Raw genomic sequence first — 19,046 nt, 5'->3', positions numbered from 1 at the left:
ACATTCAGGAAGAGGAGTGTCCTGCAAGTCTACTCTCCCTTTTGTCTCTTCTTCTGTCCTAAAGCAGCAGTCATGTTGCTCGACCTCATCTGTCTCAGCTGGAATGGGCAATAACATGGCTGGGTTGAGTGTATCACACCTCTTAATGTGTATGTGACTCGCTAGCAGTGTCAGCTCATAACTTGACAAACGAGCACTAGTTAAGTGCTGTGTCCTTGTTCTGTTTAGCAAAATGTCTACTGCATGTGGGACCATAACGACTAGTGTATTATTCATTACTAACCCAGCAGACTGTCGAATACAGACAGCTGCTGCCGCAGTGGCCCTCAAGCAACTTGGCAATGCCTTAGCTACCGGGTCTAGAGTCGCTGAAAAGTACACGCATGGACGCTGTTTGCCCCCAAAAGACTGTGTCAGGACTGATAATGCACAACCTTCCTTCTCGTGGACATATAACGTAAAAGGCTTACTGTAGTCGGGGGTACCCAACACAGGAGCCGAACACAATGCATCACGCAATTCGTGAAAGCTTTTCTGACACTCTTCAGACCACAGAATGGGTTTTGGCGTATCCTTGCAAGTTAATGCCACCAAAGGTTTGGCCAACAAGGAGAAATTTGGTATCCATTGTCTGCAATATGATGTAATGCCCAAGAAAGCACGCACTTCTCTCTGTGTCCTTGGGACACTCAATTTTGCAATTGCCTGTATTCTCTCTGGGGTCAACTTCCTTCCCTCCTTCGATAAGATGTGACCTAAGTAGGTCACTTCTTGTTGACAATATTGTAATTTCGCAAGAGAGACTTTGTGCTTCATATCACACAAATGACGCAACAATGACAAAGTGGCTTGCTTGCAAATTTCCTCAGTATCTGCAGCGACCAGCAAATCATCGACATACTGAATAAGGGTCGCACCATCAGGTAGAACAATCGTGTCAAGCTGCGATTTCAGAGCCTGACTGAATATTGATGGGCTTTGACAGTAGCCCTGAGGAGCGCGTTTGAAGCGGAAGCTTCGGCCTCCTAAATTGAAGCCAAAAATATCTCTGCTCTCCTCGGCAATCAGGATGCTGAAGAAAGCATTCTTCAAGTCAATCACCGAGAACCAAGTGGCTGACGCTGGAACCATAGTCAATAAGGCAGTGATATCAGGAACAACTGGAAACTGTGGCACAACAATCTTGTTCACTTCTCTAAGATCAATCACAAATCTATACACCGGTGGCTGGGAAGGATCAGTACGCTTCAAAACCGGCAGAACAGGACTATTACAGATGTTGCCTGTTGTCTCTTCAATGACATCTTTCTCAATCAGATTGTAAATGATTGCTAACAATGCTTTTTCTCCTTCACTAGAAATCTTGTATTGGGGAATACGTGGCACCCTTACATTGGCTTTCAATGTTATAACATATGGCGCTATTTCCAAAAGACCCACATCATTGGATCCAGTAGCCCAAAGTATATCTGGAAGAGAAGACAATTCTGTTGGAATATTTTCCCTTGACAAATACATGGGAGAAACCACTTTCTTACCTAGTGTAAGTTGTACTCCCGAAGGAGAACAGTACAAAGTCGCATATAGTCTCTTTAACAGATCCAATCCCAACACATTTTCACCACAACCTGTTCTAAGAATGAGGGGTGCTTCTAATTCACATGGCCCAACAGAAAGGGACATAGTACTAGAGATCGGGTTCCTAACCGGGGCACCAGAAAAACCTACTGAAACATTCATTTTGCCAGACAAAGGTGCGCCAGGGAGCTTTGAGTGCATAATAGAACTCTTTTTAGCACCAGTATCCAGCAGAAAAGGTACTGACACACCTGATGTAATCACCTCAACATAAGGTCCATTCTGGTCTACTGGAACTGAAACAACACCCTCTCTTTGTCCATGGCTGTCCTAGCAATCATTACCCTCATTCTCATTTTCTGCATAGTAGTCATCAGCAGAGTACTGAGCTGTCCTAGAAGACGCATTATTCTGTTGGTCAAAGCTGTTCATAGAATTCTGAGGCGGAAAGGGACGAGTGTTCTGGGGGAAATTTCCACAGCCCCTACCTCTAGGAGCTTGTTGAACACCTCTACCTCTTGCACCAGAAACACCATTCATACGTCGTAACAAAGCCGGACAACTATTCTTGAAATGACCCTCTTCCTTGCAATATGCACACTGATTCGGACCATACGGTAAACGCTGTTGAGAAGACTCATTTCTTTGCGAGTTTCTCGAATACTGCTGAGGTTGCTGATAATCGTGCTGACTAGCAGTACGAGGCGGATAAGCTTGCTGTAGAAGGACTTTAGTTTTCAATTCTTTCGTCTTTTTATCTGCCTTCTCTAGCTCATCTTTGCGTCTATTCTCGTAGTACTGGGCTGTAGCTAGAATCTGCGCTGACGTGGAAACAGCCCAAGCACTCTCAGAATCCTTCAACTTATTACACAGTTCAGGAAGCAAATTATGTACAAATTTGTCTACAAACAATCTTTGGCCGCCCTCCGTAGCCATATCCTGACCACTATGATCGACGAAAGTCTCTTCAAACCTCGTGAAAAAGTCAGACACATTCTTATCTTTCTTCTCCTTGCACGCAGACAACTTGTCCCAATTCACATGCAATTTGGGCATTAAAGTCTTCATATACGTTATAATTCTACCAGGAAGTTCTGCAACCAAAGGCTCGGGCTTTGAGCCACCAACTTATCTAGCATCAGCAGCAGCAATATTAACCCATGTATCACCTAACTCTTGGTCATGATCTGCATGACGAATCTTTCCCCATAAAGGCTGTGGAACAACATTTCCAAACAACATGTCTACATCGGCTAGATTCATGATACAGGAGCTGGCGGTCTGTGATAACTCCTTATAATACCCTGCAGGATTTTTGCGGGGATCAGGCAATGTCTGCTTTAGAGCTAAAACTTCAGATCTTTTCCAAGGGACATGTACCCACACACACTGGAAATGTGGCAGAATTGCTGGATTCGCATTTGCATCACCTTCCCTCCAAACTGGAGGAACCTCTCTCATGGGATACTGTCGAGCCTTTTTCCTACCTGGCATGTCATACTCAGACAGTAATCGGGAATTGCTTCCCTTACTCCTATGAGACAATAACATCTCAATTGCTTGTTCAACATCGGCACCCACAATCATGCCTTCTCCGAACTTGAATCGCACACGGAATAATTCTTGTATATCGTACTCTGGATCATTTCCCTTCAAATCTTCGCGGAGATATACACACATCTGTTCAAATACATATCTCTGTGTAGATGACTGACTGAAGACTTCCATAACAGACTGAACGTCATATTTTACAGTGTCGGTAACCCAGTTACGCGCTAACTCATTCAGTACTTCTCTCTCTTGATAGTCAGGCAGTCGACTCCGCAACTGTCTACGTTCTGTTTTAGGGGTCGTATTAGGCGACCTAAAGAAAGGTGAGAAAAGACCAGTGACAGTGTTCGCTACTCTCTGTCGAACAGAGGGAGAAACTGACGGAACGGCAGAAACGCCAGAAAAGACAGGCTGATGTAAAGCAGAAGTCGAGACAATAGCAGAAAGAGTATTAGGATAAGCAATTGGAGCAGTAGGCGAATCGTAGAAAAGGTAGATGGAGTATGTAGCAAAGGCGGCGGCCCTTGAGAGGACTGCGCTGGAGGAGTAGAAACCAGCTGAAGAGGAGCTGGTGCTTGTGGAAGAACTGGGGTTCGTGCAGCAGGGCGTGGTATAACAAAGCGTTGCAGGGGTGCAGTAGCATCTTGTGCATAGGGGGGTGGTGAACTCAATAAGTGGGACATTAGAGGATCGCTATCAAGTTTCTCTGTTGATCCTTGTCCTTTACGTGGCAACACTGGGTAGCATTTGTCTAACGCTAACTTCTTACTTCTAAGCATTTGTACATTCTCTTGCTCTTCCTCGTTATCCCTGAATGCAATGGCAGCTTGTACCATTGACAAACCTCGTTTGTTTTTCTTTGCTAATTTCATTTCTTTCTGTTTGGCTTCTTTGCGCGATAGGCGAAAGGAGTCAAACATCGCCAGCCGGGCTTTCTTCTTGAAAAGTTTCACCTCTAGATTATCTAAAATCTCTGTGTCAAAGCTACCATATTGTGTCCATTTTAAAACACCATCATTTCTGGTGTATTTTATCCACACTTCATTATACGTGATAGGGCCTACGCCATGCTTCACATAGAGCTCATGTGTTGGAGTTCCAATCGGAGGAACCGGACACGAGTACTCTAATCAGGAGTCCCTATTACAACCAAGACAAAACAAGTTTCCAAGTCTGCTAAGACCAGGCATCTTCGCTCTCTAGTCTAGCTTCAAACTTCAAAGGATTATCGATTACGATATCTCTTGTGAATACACGAGTCCCTCGGCTTTGGCGCTTGCAAGTTCCAAATCAAAGCGTATCTCAAGGATACCAAAACTAAGAATTAAACTAAGGACTGGGAGACGCTCCACTTATACTTACTGAAGTATTGATGATCGATGACGTCACTAGAAGACTTGTCTATCGTTTCGCTCTACCAAGCATCAATGGGTCCAAAACAGGGCGATAGTCAGGGCAGCAGTCCTTCGTAGCCGTCGGGACGCGGGGAACCTCGCAGCAAAGACCTTCGGAACCACGTCGACATACAGGGGTCGCTGAAGTGGCTGGCCGTCCTCTGGAATTTTCACACGAAGCTCCTCACGAACATCTGGCTTGGACCGACACCGCTTGATACCGCCCCGAGTTGGGCGCCAACTGAGGTACCGGGTTTTTAGGGACCCGGCGGTGCCAGGGGGGAACACCCAAAGACCTCTTGAGTCCTTCCTGTTTTGGACCACAGAAACACAGAGTCTTCTAGGTGATGCCAAGGATCGAGTTTTATTGGCTGCAACCAAGTAACAAGCGACCTACAAGTACAACAGCACGGTGTGTATATTCTCAGGAGACTGTTCGTTTTTACAGAGCCAGCCTTCTCTTTTTATACGGAATATTACACTTCAGGCAAGAATTCTTCGTTTTACAATTCGACCATAAGCATATTTTCACAATAAAGAAAAAACAGAGTCATGATGGCAAGCCCATATTTTCGTTTGTCCAGTTCGTGATGGATTACCCAGCAAGGCCCAGAATTTCCATCCTCCTCCTTGTAAAACTAGTCATAAAGAAGAAACAGGGACAGGTGTGTGTATGATAAAGCGTGGTTTGTATGCAGTGAATGGTTTATGACATGTTGTGCCTTGATGCTAATCTCGCTCGGCCATTGGGATGGGGACTGCCCGAACAGGTTTGGCTGGAGGCAGTGGAGTCAGCTGGCCCAGGTCACAGAGGAGTCAGCAAAGGTGTACGTGTCCTTTCAGATCAAATTCGGCCTTGGTCAATTGACTATGTAAGGGCAACCACAAGATGGATGCCGCTCACAAAATGGAACCCAAGGGTTCAAGACAGAAACTACGATTTAAAGGCGATTTTGTCACTCAATCATGACGCAAATGTACAGGTATAATGTCCCAATCATTACCGGTCTGCCGATACCAAATTCGTCATGGTATGATGATATTTTCCGACACAAGTGTAGAGCCTCGGTACCACATTATAGCAGGGCCCAGAATTTTCAGTACCACAGTATGCACTCCTGTACTCTTATGAGGGGTATGCAAATCCAGTACTGGGTATGCACTACTATACTCTGATGAGGGGTATGCACAGTTGTACTCAGATGAGGGGTATGCACGTGCATGCTCTGTTGAGTGGTGTGCAGGCCCGTGCTTTGATGAGGGTGTGCACATCCACACTCTGAAGAGGGGTATGCACATCTGTACTCCATTGAGGGATATGCATGGCTGTACTGGGTATGCACGCCTGTACTCTGTTGAGAGGTATGCACTCCTGTACTCTGATGAGGGATATGCATGCCTATACTCTAATGAGGGATATGCACACCTGTACTGGGTCTGCATGGCTGTACTCTGATGAGACTTAAGCTCACCTGTACTCTGATGAAGGGTATGCCCGCTTGTACGCTGATAAGGGATATGCACACGTGTACTCTGATCAGAGCTATGCAAGCCTCTATTTTGATGGGGGATATGCATGTGCATCTCCTGATGAGAGTTATGCATGCCTGTACTCTGCGGGGTGTACATGCCTGTACTCCGATAAGTGGTATCCATATCTGTACTCTGATGAGGGATAAGCACAACTGTACTCTAATGAGAGGTATGCACATCTGTACTCTGATGAGTGGTATACAAGCCTGTACTGGGTATGCATGCTTGAGCTTTGTAGAGGGGTATGCACGCCTATTCTCTTATGAGGGGTATGAACATCTGTACTCTGATGCAGTATATGCATGTGCATACTCTGATGAGAGGTATGCACACCTGTTCTCTGATGAGGCGTTTGTACGCCTGTACTCTGATGAGGGGTATGAACATCTGTAGTCTGATGAGGGATATGCACGCCTGTACTGGGTATGCATGTGTGTACACTGATGAGGGGTATGCATGCCTGTACTCAGATTGGGGTGTGCACGCCTGTATTCGGATGAGGGGTGTAGACACCTGTACTCAAGTGAGGGGTATGCACGCCTGTACTGGATATGCAGGCCTGTACTCTGATGAGGGGTATGCACACCTGTGAAAATAGCGCACAAAAGTTCCATCTACACCTCACTAGGTACCACAGAAGTGATGCCAAAGAAATGTACTGCTGCATAGCGCAAGTAAGTTGAGCAGTGATCATTCCTGGCAGGCCCATTCCCTCATAACTTCACTTTGTTGTTTTCGCTCCTTGTTAGACACAACACTTACAGTGATGTAACTCAACTAATGTAGAGAGGCCTGTGTAGCCTGAACATTGCCCTTTGGTCAGCTCTTTGACATCTGTGGGTCAAACAGTTGTCAGAACCCAACCACAAGTTAGGTAGTTCCCGCTGCAATTGGAGTCTTTGACCGCTGAGCTTCCAAGACTCCTGGGCAGTAAGAGATCTCCATCATGGAGGGCTGACAGCACTATATTTTAATCCCAGGAGGTAGACTTCATTTCTGCACTCCTCAAACTTCGAGGCACTGTTCTCTTCCTCGCAGGTTACCAAGTGCATTGTCCACTGTGGAGAAGTGTGGCTCAATGGTTAGAGCGGCAGACCCTGATGCAGAGGTCTAACCCGGGACCAGGGTTCATTCCCCACCTCGGCGGGTCTTGGGCTCAAAATTCCACGGACCTGATAATTCTCGCCTCGGTGCCTATTCCAATCATGGAGTCCCACTCTGCAACTCCGGGCAATAGCTTGCTTAATCTCCACAACGGCCCCCACAACGCTAAGGATGCCTGGCCTCCACCTTGGGGGTGCCCAAAAGTGGACGCCTCACAGGGAAAGCCAGGATGGGTTCCACAGCGGTATTCGTACAAGCGCCTTGCGGGTGAGTAGTGCCCTATACAAGTATCAATTTACTGTGTTCCATTTCTTTTTGTTTTGCTCTTGTTTTGTTTTATTTGTTTGCAGGAAAGAAACAGCATTTTAAGATGCGCATGCACAGCAGCCACCTGGGAAAAGCATTGTCAGAACCAATTCGTGTGCACACTGGTATCAGATACAAGACCTCTTTGCTTTGTAAATGCTTGTTTTTCAGATTGAGGTAAGTCCAGGCTCCCTTATTTTGTGCCTGCTGCATAGTCAATCATGCGTTTTTGGGATGCCCACCTATAGGATTCTGCGGTAGTCTAACATGCTTGCCCCGTGTTTTAATTTGATGCAGAAGTAGCCAAACCTTTTATAATAGGTCTTTCTCACCCTGCATTTTGTAACAGAATCTTTGAAGTGTTGACATGGACCTGCCTCTATAGTATATGTTGCGTATATCTTGGCTCGACCTGATACTGTGGCTGGTGTGTGCCTTACACCCAATTTGAATATGTTGTGCTACAGGCTTCATCTGGCATTCAGTACTCTGCAATTGTAGAAAAGAAGCACCATCATGCTTACCCAGCTCCGTGGTGAACCAAAACTGAAAATCTGCAGCACCCTATATCACAGTTACATTGATCAGTGAAAGGAACTAGTACCACATTTCCCCCAGGAAGAAGTGACGCGGTGCTGTGCTCAGTACTCGCCACTGTTGACAAGGACCCACAAACACCGCACCAGGGACAGAGTTATTCTGCGGGACTTCAGCATTCTCACGTGGGTGCTGTGAGACACGGCGTCCAGGGAAAGACAGGACAAGCAAGCGTTTCACAAATGAAATGGATGCGCTGCCATCCCACCCTCGAGGCACACCACTGTCCGAGAGAGGGGTAGGAGAGGTGCACGTGCAAGATGTTATGTCCCACTTGACACTTCCAGCTAGCCATGTTGTGCAGTACACACGCGGGGTCCACCGCAAGTACAGACTGTGTGGTCTGTGGTTCAATTGGAGAATGTTTGTTTTGGGATGCAGTAAGCACGAGTGATAGGCTCTATGGGGCTGTGCAGAACCTTTGACAGGGCTCCGTGCATCAGGGGTGCAAAGACATTTGTTATCGTAATACACTTCCTGCCTGTGCCCTTCATAAGGCACAGCAGCACAAAACATATTGTTCTTGCAAAATGTTCCCAGCCTTACACCTCTAGCCCATAGATTTATTGTGGAGAGATCTTTCTGGGGCTGTTGTGTGCTCCATCTACGTCTGGGTGCCTCTAGCTCCTCCTGACAGTTCGCAAGGCCTTACGAATTCACTCGCCTCAGCAGCTGGAGGCTAAGAGTGCTTCAAACAAGAAAATAAGCTATAAAACAGCGTAAAGTAATCTGATACAGAAAAGACTATAGGGGATATGGACTGAGATAAAAGTAGCACATTGTGAAAAACACATTTCAGAGTTAACAGCGAGAATGTGAAATGGAGACACAGGTAACGCTATAAGACTTAAGAAATAGATCATCAAGGGTATCTTATTTCACCCCCAGAATGCCTTCATTAGAATACCATTCACTTTGGTAATGTTCAGACAGTGTGCCTTGCTCTTGCACTGGCTCAGTGCTGAGTAATTGTTGTCATACCACACAGATTTTAGCCTCAACAATCATACAGCCTGGCATATAATGCATAGCCAAGAAAATCGTGCACAGGAGAAAGATATGAATACATTTTCATCATACAAGGTATCAGAAGTGTACTTCCCGGGGGGCGTGGCTAGCAGCCAAGAGAAATGGCCGCTGCTTAGAGGAGCTCCGGGGGTAGGATCGCTTCCCTACTCATCCTGTAATTAATCCGAAGTCCAAATTGCACCCAGAGTCGCTGCACAGAGACTGGAGACGGAGTGCCATCCACCGATCCAACTCCGAAGCCCGAGAGTGCCCGGAACCGTGTGGGACGAGCTCCGTGTGGAAAGGCCTGCGCCGATAACTGGAGCCACGGCCTCAATTACTGCGGGCCGCCTGAAGTCAGCGGTGGGCCCGGCAAGCTGCGACAAGGTGGGAGGCGAGGAGACAGGTCCGGAGTGACGGAGGGACTAAGAGGTACACCGGCTGTCTGCCGCCGCCCATAGGAGTGCACAGAGGCCCGTGAGGGGACGCCGTGAAGGATCGACGGCAACGGGGACAGGACAACGAGCGGCCGGTCCGGCCTGCGACCGCCATTTAGAGTCACGGACGGCTGGGACTCCCGCGAACCGTAGAGGCGGTAAGGGGTTCACAGCCCAATACAGCTGCAATTCACTGCCGCATAGGAAGAAGAGTGGGGGCCCCGACTGAGGCTAAAAGTGTGACGCCCGAGGGGAATCCCAGAAGTAGGGAACTACATATGCTGCCTGGATGAACAGCGCTGACCAGGCATTGAATACGACAGAGGGCAAGCAGTACTCCAGCAAGACTCATCACGGACTATCCTGAGATTCCCTACACCCCCAGTAGTGCAGGACCTGTTACATATAGCTGATACAGGCGAAACGCTTCAGAGCCCTCATTGTATTGAACATTTGCGCTTCACCAACAGTTAGTGAATTTCGCCTGCAGACATCAACATTGGTGTTCCAGCCACCAGCAACATGAGTGGTAGGGGGCCACGTACAAACCAACAGAGCAAGTTGGACCAATATGCATACACGAAAGAATTCCCACCGCTCTCTGGTAAGGCGGACCAACCGAAGAAAGATGCAGTGGCGTCGGTGGGACCCAAGGTTACGCTGGAAGACATCATGGTGGCCCTAAATAGCGTTCAGACGACGGTGGGCGCCATTTCATCGGACATCAATCTCCTACGCGCTGACTTCCACAAAATTTCCAATAGAGTAACAAACGTCGAACATGTGACCACATCCCTGTCAAAAGACTCCGCACTCCTAATTCAAAAAGTTACACGGTTGAAGGAAGAAAACAGGAAAATGGCGGCAAAGCTCGACGACCAGGAAGGACGTTCCCGCCGCAACAACGTTCGAATTATGGGGATTCCAGAATCGGAAGGCGGCCCTGCAATGGACTTGTATGTTGAAGAACTCATCAAATCGCGCTTGCCTCTCTGTCTTCTTCTCAGTAGAGTGGGCGCACAGGGTGCCGGGTGGACGTCCAAAACCTGGTGCACCTCCACGACCGGTGTTGGCACGTATCTTTAATTTTAGAGATAGAGATGTAATATTACAAACGGCCCGGGTGGCACCGCCGGTTAAGGTCCAAAACTCGGTCATCTCCTTCTTTCCAGACTATACTGCAGCGGTTGCGGCAAGGCGTAGGAGCTTCCTGGAAGTAAAGAAGGCACTAAGGGCCCGTGAACTGCCGTATTCCATGTTATTCCCAGCTAAATTACGTGTTATAGCGGACGGCAAGACATGGTTCTTCGAATCACTGGAGGAGGCCCACGATTGGTTAGAGGGATGGAGAGTGGCTGGACAGGAGAGTAAAACACCTAAAAGCAGACGACCTCGTGGAAGACCAGTAAGCCCGGAGAAGGATGAGCATCCTCAAGATGACAGCAACCACACACAGGAGAGGCTGGACGACGTGGAGAGCTGAAAAAAGGACACAGACACTCCTTGGCGCTATACTGACAATGGAACTATAACTGAAGAAGACTCTGGAGCAGGGGGAGCTGTTATCCTCCCTGGACTTCCCGCTCCCAAACGTGCAAGTACTGTTCATGGGGTTGGGTTGTAAGCACTCTGCTCAGTTGGGGTGGCGGGCAGTTTTGAGTCCGCAGGGCAGAGAGGGTGGGAGGGGTTTGGGGAGGGTGGGATTGTTCTATGCTTATTTTAACAGTGGTTTTTTTAGGTATTCACACACGGACAGCAATGTTGAAGCACGGCTCATGGAGCATGATTCTTATTTTATCCTAACTGATGGCGTCAGTAGGGGTGGGAGTGGCGGGAATGTCAACCGAAAGTACAGGGCGGACTGAACCTTTGAGGGCCTCTGATACAATGCGGCCTTCTCTCTCACTGCTAACATGGAATGTGAGGGGTCTAGGGGACAAAATAAAGAGAGGGATAGTTTTGCAGAATATCAAGAGAACGGGTGCAGCAGTGGTATTGCTGCAAGAAACACACCTCACAGGTACAGCCAATAATGCGATGGATAGATGGGGATACAAAATGATGGTCCACTCAGAATTTACGTCAGGCTCACGTGGGGTAGGCATACTAATGAAAAATCAGTTCCTATTGATAGTGCTTAGTACTAAAACGGATGCACAAGGGAGATTTGCAGCGATCAGTACGCAGTGGGAGGGACGTCCCCTTAACATTGCCTCAGTCTATGTTCCCCCGGCACTGCATACTGTGGCTTTGCCGGACCTCAATGACTTCCTACTTAACCTTCCAGAGGGAGAACTCCTTATCGGTGGGGATTTTAACGCGTCATTGCATGATATCATGGACAGATTCACGGAGAGGGTGGGGAGATCTGGAGGGTCGCGCCTTCAGAGTTTTCTGGAAGCAGTGGGCCTAATAGATCTTTGGAGACGGAACCATCCCACAGAACGCAAATATACGTATCATTCCGGGGTGCACAACAGCCTCACTAGGATTGATTACTTCTTCGGCTCCTTGGGAAGTCTACAGAATCTAGACACTATAGAAATCAGACCCCGGGGCATCTCTGACCATTCCCCACTCTTACTTCAGTACACATATCACCAACATACACGCCGCAGGGTGTACCCAATTCGCCCTGGATATTTACGAATACCGCACATTAGGAGGGAGCTTAAAAAAGGGATTGATCAATATTTCAACGAGAACGTGGGCTCAGTGACGTCCCCTACCACCCTCTGGGAGGCCTTTAAAACAGTGATAAGGGGTAGAGCCATCTCTTCTATAGCGGCACATAAAAAGGAGGGGCAGGCAGAATTGCACAGCTTGGAATCCGACCTATGTGTAGCAGAGGACTCTCGTGCTAGAAATCCCACCCCTGATACAGCTGTTGAACTCAGGCGCCGGCAGCTCCAATATAAGGAACATCACACCACACTATCTAAGCAACAGATACAAACTACACGCCATAAGATATATGAGGTTGGGGATAAAGCAGGGAAGTTATTAGCCTGGTTAGACAGAAGAGAAAAAAGTGACAGATGGATAGCGCATCTCCGTACTGGAGAGGGAGACATTGCAACTGATCCACACACAATAGTGGACATGTTGGCACATCACTTCCAAACAATTTATTCTTCTGACTCAGCCATGACCGAGGAAGGGGCACTAACTTACATCCAAGACCTACATATGCCCAAACTGACCCCGGAAGCGGCAATCGAATTGGAGAGCGATCTGACGATAGATGAATTGACGGCGGCAATGAGGGCACTGCAGTCGGGCAAGGCTGTGGGACCGAACGGGATCCCGGATGAAGTATATAAAAGTACAGCTGAACACCTGGTGCCTCACATGCTAAATATGTTCCTAGATAGTTTGTAAAGGGGTGAATTACCCCCGGACCAGCGCACGGCCACAATCGTAGCAATTTTAAAACCCGGTAAGCCAGCGGAGAACTGTACCTCGTACCGACCCATTTCCCTTATGAATGCTGAAGCAAATATCCTGGCGAAACTGTTGGCTAAACAAATCACGCCACACCTCACAACCTTCATACACCCAGACCAATCCGGCTTTATGCCGGGTAGGAACACGGCATTGAATCTGAGGAGATTACATGGCATGCTGGCCAGGGCGGAGTACTTGGAGGAACCGGCGGTAGTGCTATCTTTGGATGCCCATATGGCGTTTGACATGGTTAAGTGGCCATTCTTATTTGCAGTGTTAAAGCACCTGGGATTTGGTCCCAATTTTATTTCATGGGTATGACTCCTCTATACCAAGCCATTGGCGCATGTCACTGCTAATGGTCACATGTCACATGACTTTCCTCTGGCACGGGGCACGCGTCAAGGCTGCCAGCTGTCACCGTTACTTTTTGCCTTGGTCCTCGAGCCTTTGGCAGCATGGCTGCAGTGGGAGCCAACGATCAAGGGCCTTAAATGGGCGGACGACTGGGAGGACTGAGTGTCCCTCTACACCGATGACCTGTTGCTTTATTTGACTAACCCGAGGCGCTCTATATTGACCCTCCTAGATGTATGTGTGGCCTATGGTGAGGCTTTCAGATGCACCATTAACTGGTCAAAATCCATCCTCTATGTACTTCATGGCCCTCCGCCACTCCTCCCTGACGACTGTCCGCTTACGATGGCTGTCAGCTTGTTCAAATACCTGGGGATTCATGTCACTGCCGATGCTAGGGAATTTTACACTAAAAACCTGCAGCCCCCGCTAGAACAGCTTAAACAGATGTGCGCCACTGGGAGACGCTGCCGCTCCCTTTGCTGGGAAGGGCGGCACTTTTCAAGATGATGGCATTGCCCCGCTTCCTTTATGTTCTGGAAAACACACTGTATCAGGTGCAACCTCCCTACTTCAAAGCCATTAAAGCACAGGTCTCTAGTCTCCTATGGGGTAACAAACCGCCGCGCATAGCTCAGGTCAAGTTGGCGAGGCGATGGTACGACGGTGGAATAGCACTGCCTGATATACAACTCTACTACTGGGCAGCGCAGCTTAAGGTAATCAATCACTGGCTACACGTCCCACACTCAGACCCAGCATCTTAGGCAGACAGGGCACAACTTGGCACCAGCACCATGCTCTCTACCCTCTAGGACAACAACTTGGCGCTAACAATGTTCGGTCCCCTAAGGCACACGCTGATATTATGGCATGCTGCACAGAAAAAACTGGGGTGGAGGGGGGTAATGACACAACTTACTCCGTTATGGGACAACAAAAAACTGGGAAAGCTCCGAAACAGTAAGGGCTTCGCCCATTGGGATGACAGAGGGATATCTACAGTGGGTGACATGTGGCAGGGTGGAGAAGTGGTATCGTTTGAACGTCTCCAGCAATTATACGATATGGCGCCCTCTGAACACTACAGATATATACAAATCAGACATGCCCTGATGTCGGTGATTCCTCCCGGCTCTGATGTTCCGGAAGCATCCCCTATGGAGGATAGACTGCTGACAGATGTTATGTATAAGAAAGCTACATCATTCACATATCGGAAATTGATAAACAACTTACCCGACCCCACAGGCCCGCTTAAAGCTAAGTGGACACAAGACGTAGGGGAGATGGATGAATCCGAGTGGCAGGAAGCGTTTGGCGTCTCCGAGAGAGGCGGGAGTACCCTCACGTCTTAGATTGGTACAATTAAAAATTTTGCATCGTTCATACTACACTAGACTAGTCTTACACAAGATGCAGCGAATAGAACACCCCTTTTGTCTCAGAGGGTGTGGGGATGAAGGAACATACTACCATACGATTTGGGACTGTCCCAGAATAATAACATACTGGACCCAGGTAATGTGCACTATGTCTCAGGTACAGAAGGTATCGCTTGTACCTGACCCACGCAGATGTTTGTTAAATATATGGGAGCCCAATGATCTTACACGCCACGTGCAAACTTGGGTCACGTTCGGTATAATGATGGCTAAGAAAGTGGTCTAAAATTTGGAGAGCTTGGAATGATTACAGGTAGGGTATTTGTGATCCACCTGCGGATAATTAAAGTGATGGCTCAGATGAGGATGGGGAATGAGGGGTGGGGGGGGGTGGGGATGTCCGGAGTGGCACTAACAGACAATCAAAGGGACAGACAATCAAAGGGATAAAGTATGTACAATAATTGCAGAAATATATAATGATGTATTAAGAAATGCTCCAAAAATGCCGTATATACAATTATTACAACTTGCTGATGTGATGAAAACAATAAAAATGTTCTTTAAAAAAAAAAAGAAGTGTACTTCCCTGGGGGTATATTTCCGGGGAATGTAGCACACGAGACGTGGTCCAGAGTCACTCATTGTAGGTAAGAGGAGGTTAAGAGACACGTTTGAGTTAAATGGATTCTTACTGGAGTTAGGAGCATTGTGAGACTCCAGAGGAACAGTACATTTTACTGATGCCCAGTTTGTGATTACATGTAAGGTCCTTCTGGAGGAAATGCCAGGATTAAAGTTGAAGGTGGAAGATGGTACAGGATTAACACCTGGGACAATTACACACCAGACAGAGCACATAAACAAAATTGGATATGTCAAAGCATAACGAGAAGATATGATTTGGTAAGATGCCCTTTCTTGGTAATGCTTCTTGGAGTTTTGTTGCTTATGATACATGGCCCTTTTATTTTATATTCAGGAGCGGCCAGCCCAGGTAAGAGCGGTGGGGCTGGAGCGGTGGGGGGTCGGCAGATGGCGGGATAGGTTAAATTAAATAAATAAAACTACTTACCTTGCGCTCGTTGCATGGCTGAGTCGTCAATGTGGTGAGCGCAGGGTACGTTTTTCAAAATTTTAAATTAAGTGTACCTATCCCGTCGTCTGTCGAATTCCGGCCCCCACTGGCCCACCATGCCCCACCACTCTTACCTGTGCTGGCCACGCCTGTTTATATTGCTTGGAAATATATAATTCACTGCAGGGAGTAATCAATTGTTTAATTAGGTAGTTAGTTATTTAGAATAGGTGATGTATCATGACCTGTAAGGAAGGTAGTAGTAAAATAAAGAACCAAAGAAATGGAGTGGTGCACCACCCGTTTGTGTAGCAAGAGTTTTGTTCAGTAAGTCTTATAGTCTTTGTTAAGTTGTTTTAAACAGCCATTTATTGCGAAAAAATCCAAATAAAGGAAATTGTCAGCCAACGCACTTCGTTCATAACAATGAACTTTTTCAGGACATAAAGTAAAGTTGCGTCAAAATATGAGAAAGCTTGTACTTGTACAGTGCGGCTTCTTCGGCCTCCGTGATAATGGCTAGCAAGCGGCAGATCTGTTGAGTGAATAACTGCAGCCGTCTATTCCGTACGGACGGAGTAGACGGCTGCAGTTATTTATTGGTGGCGACAATTATTTGAGTAAAGTGTACTAAACTCAACCCCAGAAAAAAGAGGAGAAAACCAGAGTAACCACTTACTAAGGTTTAGTGCCGTCATCTCACATCGCGTGGTCGTTCTCGATACCGTTGATGAAATGTAAGTGAAAAATACTGGGGTTTAAATACCCCGCTTTGACAATCAGCTGAGCTCAATCAGTTTCAATTGCCAACTGGAGTAATCAAAATCTGGCTGCCATCTTCTAATGGACCAGATCATATTGCTGATCAACCAAAGAGTTTCACTATATACGCTAGGGGCAACTTATCTCATAGTCTCCTAGCTAATCTTTATACTTTTTTAGCAAATAAGTGTTTGACAGAGAGCAACAGTATAATATACATTATATTTCGATCGAGAATATAATAACTTTGCGCTAGAAACAATCAGCGCCATTTTAAAATCGAAGTACGGCTATTTTAAAGTATTTTATAGCATATATGCATCAATTATAAATGCAAAGTTATATTAGTCAGCCCACGGCACATAATAATTATATATAACTATAAACAACGAAGTATGACGTATATCGATAGTATAGCATTTTAATTGCGCCATTTTGGTTTGGGCAATCCGATAACCCAATACTTGAGTAAATCTACGCCATTTTCAAAATTGAAATACGGCTATTTTGAAGTATTTTATAGCGATATCTGCATCAACTATAAGTGCAGAATTATTCTAGTCGGCCCATTGCTCCTAATAAATAACTATAGTTACCAGAAAACGAAATATTACATATATCGATAGTATAGCATTTTGTCGGCTTCATTTTGGTTTGGGTAATTCATTAACACAATATTGGAGTAGATCTGCTTCCTTTTTGGCTGGGAAAATCATTCATACGAACTTGTAAATCAATATGTTGTTGTGTTATCATTAGTTATTAGACTTATATAATGCAATGTATTCCACATAGATATTTTCATCACCTCTTTGACATATGTTTATAAGCACTTAACAATAAATCATATGTATCATAATTTCATCCAAGAGTCACAGATTGTACTACATAAAGAAACAAACATATTTGGAAGTCATAAAAAGAATTACAGATTTAGACAACTATTCTCAGATTCATTATTTAAAACAAATTCATATTGAGTCCAATAAGAGTCCTGTGCAGCTTCAATAATGTTTATATGAACACCAGAGAGCTATGCAAATTATTAAATTTCCAGAACGATATGAGGTCATCCTTTACAAGAATTGATACAGCTCATTGTTAATGTTCAAGCCCATGGAGATAGTCCTTAGGCGACAGATCCAACTTGCCTCAGTCTGTCTAATTGCTCTAGTCCTATCCCTACCCCTCTCTAAAGGTTTCACCTGTTCAATTGCATAGAACCTTATTTTTGGTTCTTCTGGATGTTTTTCATGTATATGTACCGATACTGGATATCTCTCGTCCTTATATTTAATAGCCCTCACGTGATCTTGTATTCTAGTTTTAAGGCTACGGGTGCTACTGCCTACATAGATTTAATTGCAGGCACATCCAATGATATATACAGTAAAGGTTATGTTGCAATTTATGAAGGAATTGATTGTAAACTCTCTTTCCGTGTTATGTTTGATTTCGCTTTTCTGTGTAATCCCAAATGGCACATACTGCATGAAACACACACAAAAACCCCATTAGGTTTATTAGGTAGCAACGTTGTTGCCGTCTTTTTCTGATCTTTTACATAACTGGGACAAAGCATGTTCTTTATGGTTTTGCCCCTCCTATACACAATTTTGGGTTTTCAGAGATAGTACCTGCAGGTAACTTTGCTGATTTCAACAAATGCCAATTTCTACGAAGGATGTCATACACATGATGGCTATGGACATTATACTGAGTTATAAAGGTCACATTTTCATTCTCAACCATCTGTGTGTTTTTAGGTTTCTGGCTCAGAGTGCTACGTCTATTGATTTTCGAGATTTTCGACTCTGCTTGGGTCAAACATTTTTTGGAATAGCCTCTGCTTAGAAAATTTCTTTTTATCTCTTTTACATTTTCCTCAAAAGACTCATCAAGGCTGCAATTACGCCTGGCGCGAATCATTTCGCCATATGGAATTGCTTTGATGGTGGTGGCCGGATGTGCACTTTTAGCATGTAACACACTGTTACAGGAGGTGGGCTTTTTGAACATGGAGCTTTGGATCTTATTATTCATGACAAATAGTCTAAGATCCAAAAAGTCAATACTTTCCTTGGAATGTGACATTGTAAGTCTAACATTAAATCTGTTGTTATTTAGAAAACATGGGAAGGCCAGTAGTTCCTCCTCCCCTCCATTCCAAATAAGAAAAATGTCATTTATATATCTTGTATAAAAAATGACACATGTAAAAAGGCATTCATGGCTCGAGCTTCGCCAAAAGGAAAGGAAATGGAGATCACTGTACTCCCCGGTAGATAAACTCCAGTACTGTTTGGCCCGTAAAGAATACAAGTCCGCTATCCGGGGCGCTAAATCCACCTACTTCTCACATAGAATACTAGATTCACAGAACAAATCGAAGGAAATTTTCTCGATAGTTAACGACCTCTGTAACCCCGAAAGGATCCTCCCTAAACAAATTCCCACCCAAGATACCTGTGACTCCCTTAATAATTTCTTTCTAGAGAAGATTGCGACT

The sequence above is a fragment of the Lissotriton vulgaris genome, chromosome 3_1 (genome assembly GCF_964263255.1).
Source record: "Lissotriton vulgaris chromosome 3_1, aLisVul1.2, whole genome shotgun sequence".
Classification (NCBI taxonomy): domain Eukaryota; kingdom Metazoa; phylum Chordata; class Amphibia; order Caudata; family Salamandridae; genus Lissotriton; species Lissotriton vulgaris.
This window is presented reverse-complemented; position numbering follows the sequence as displayed.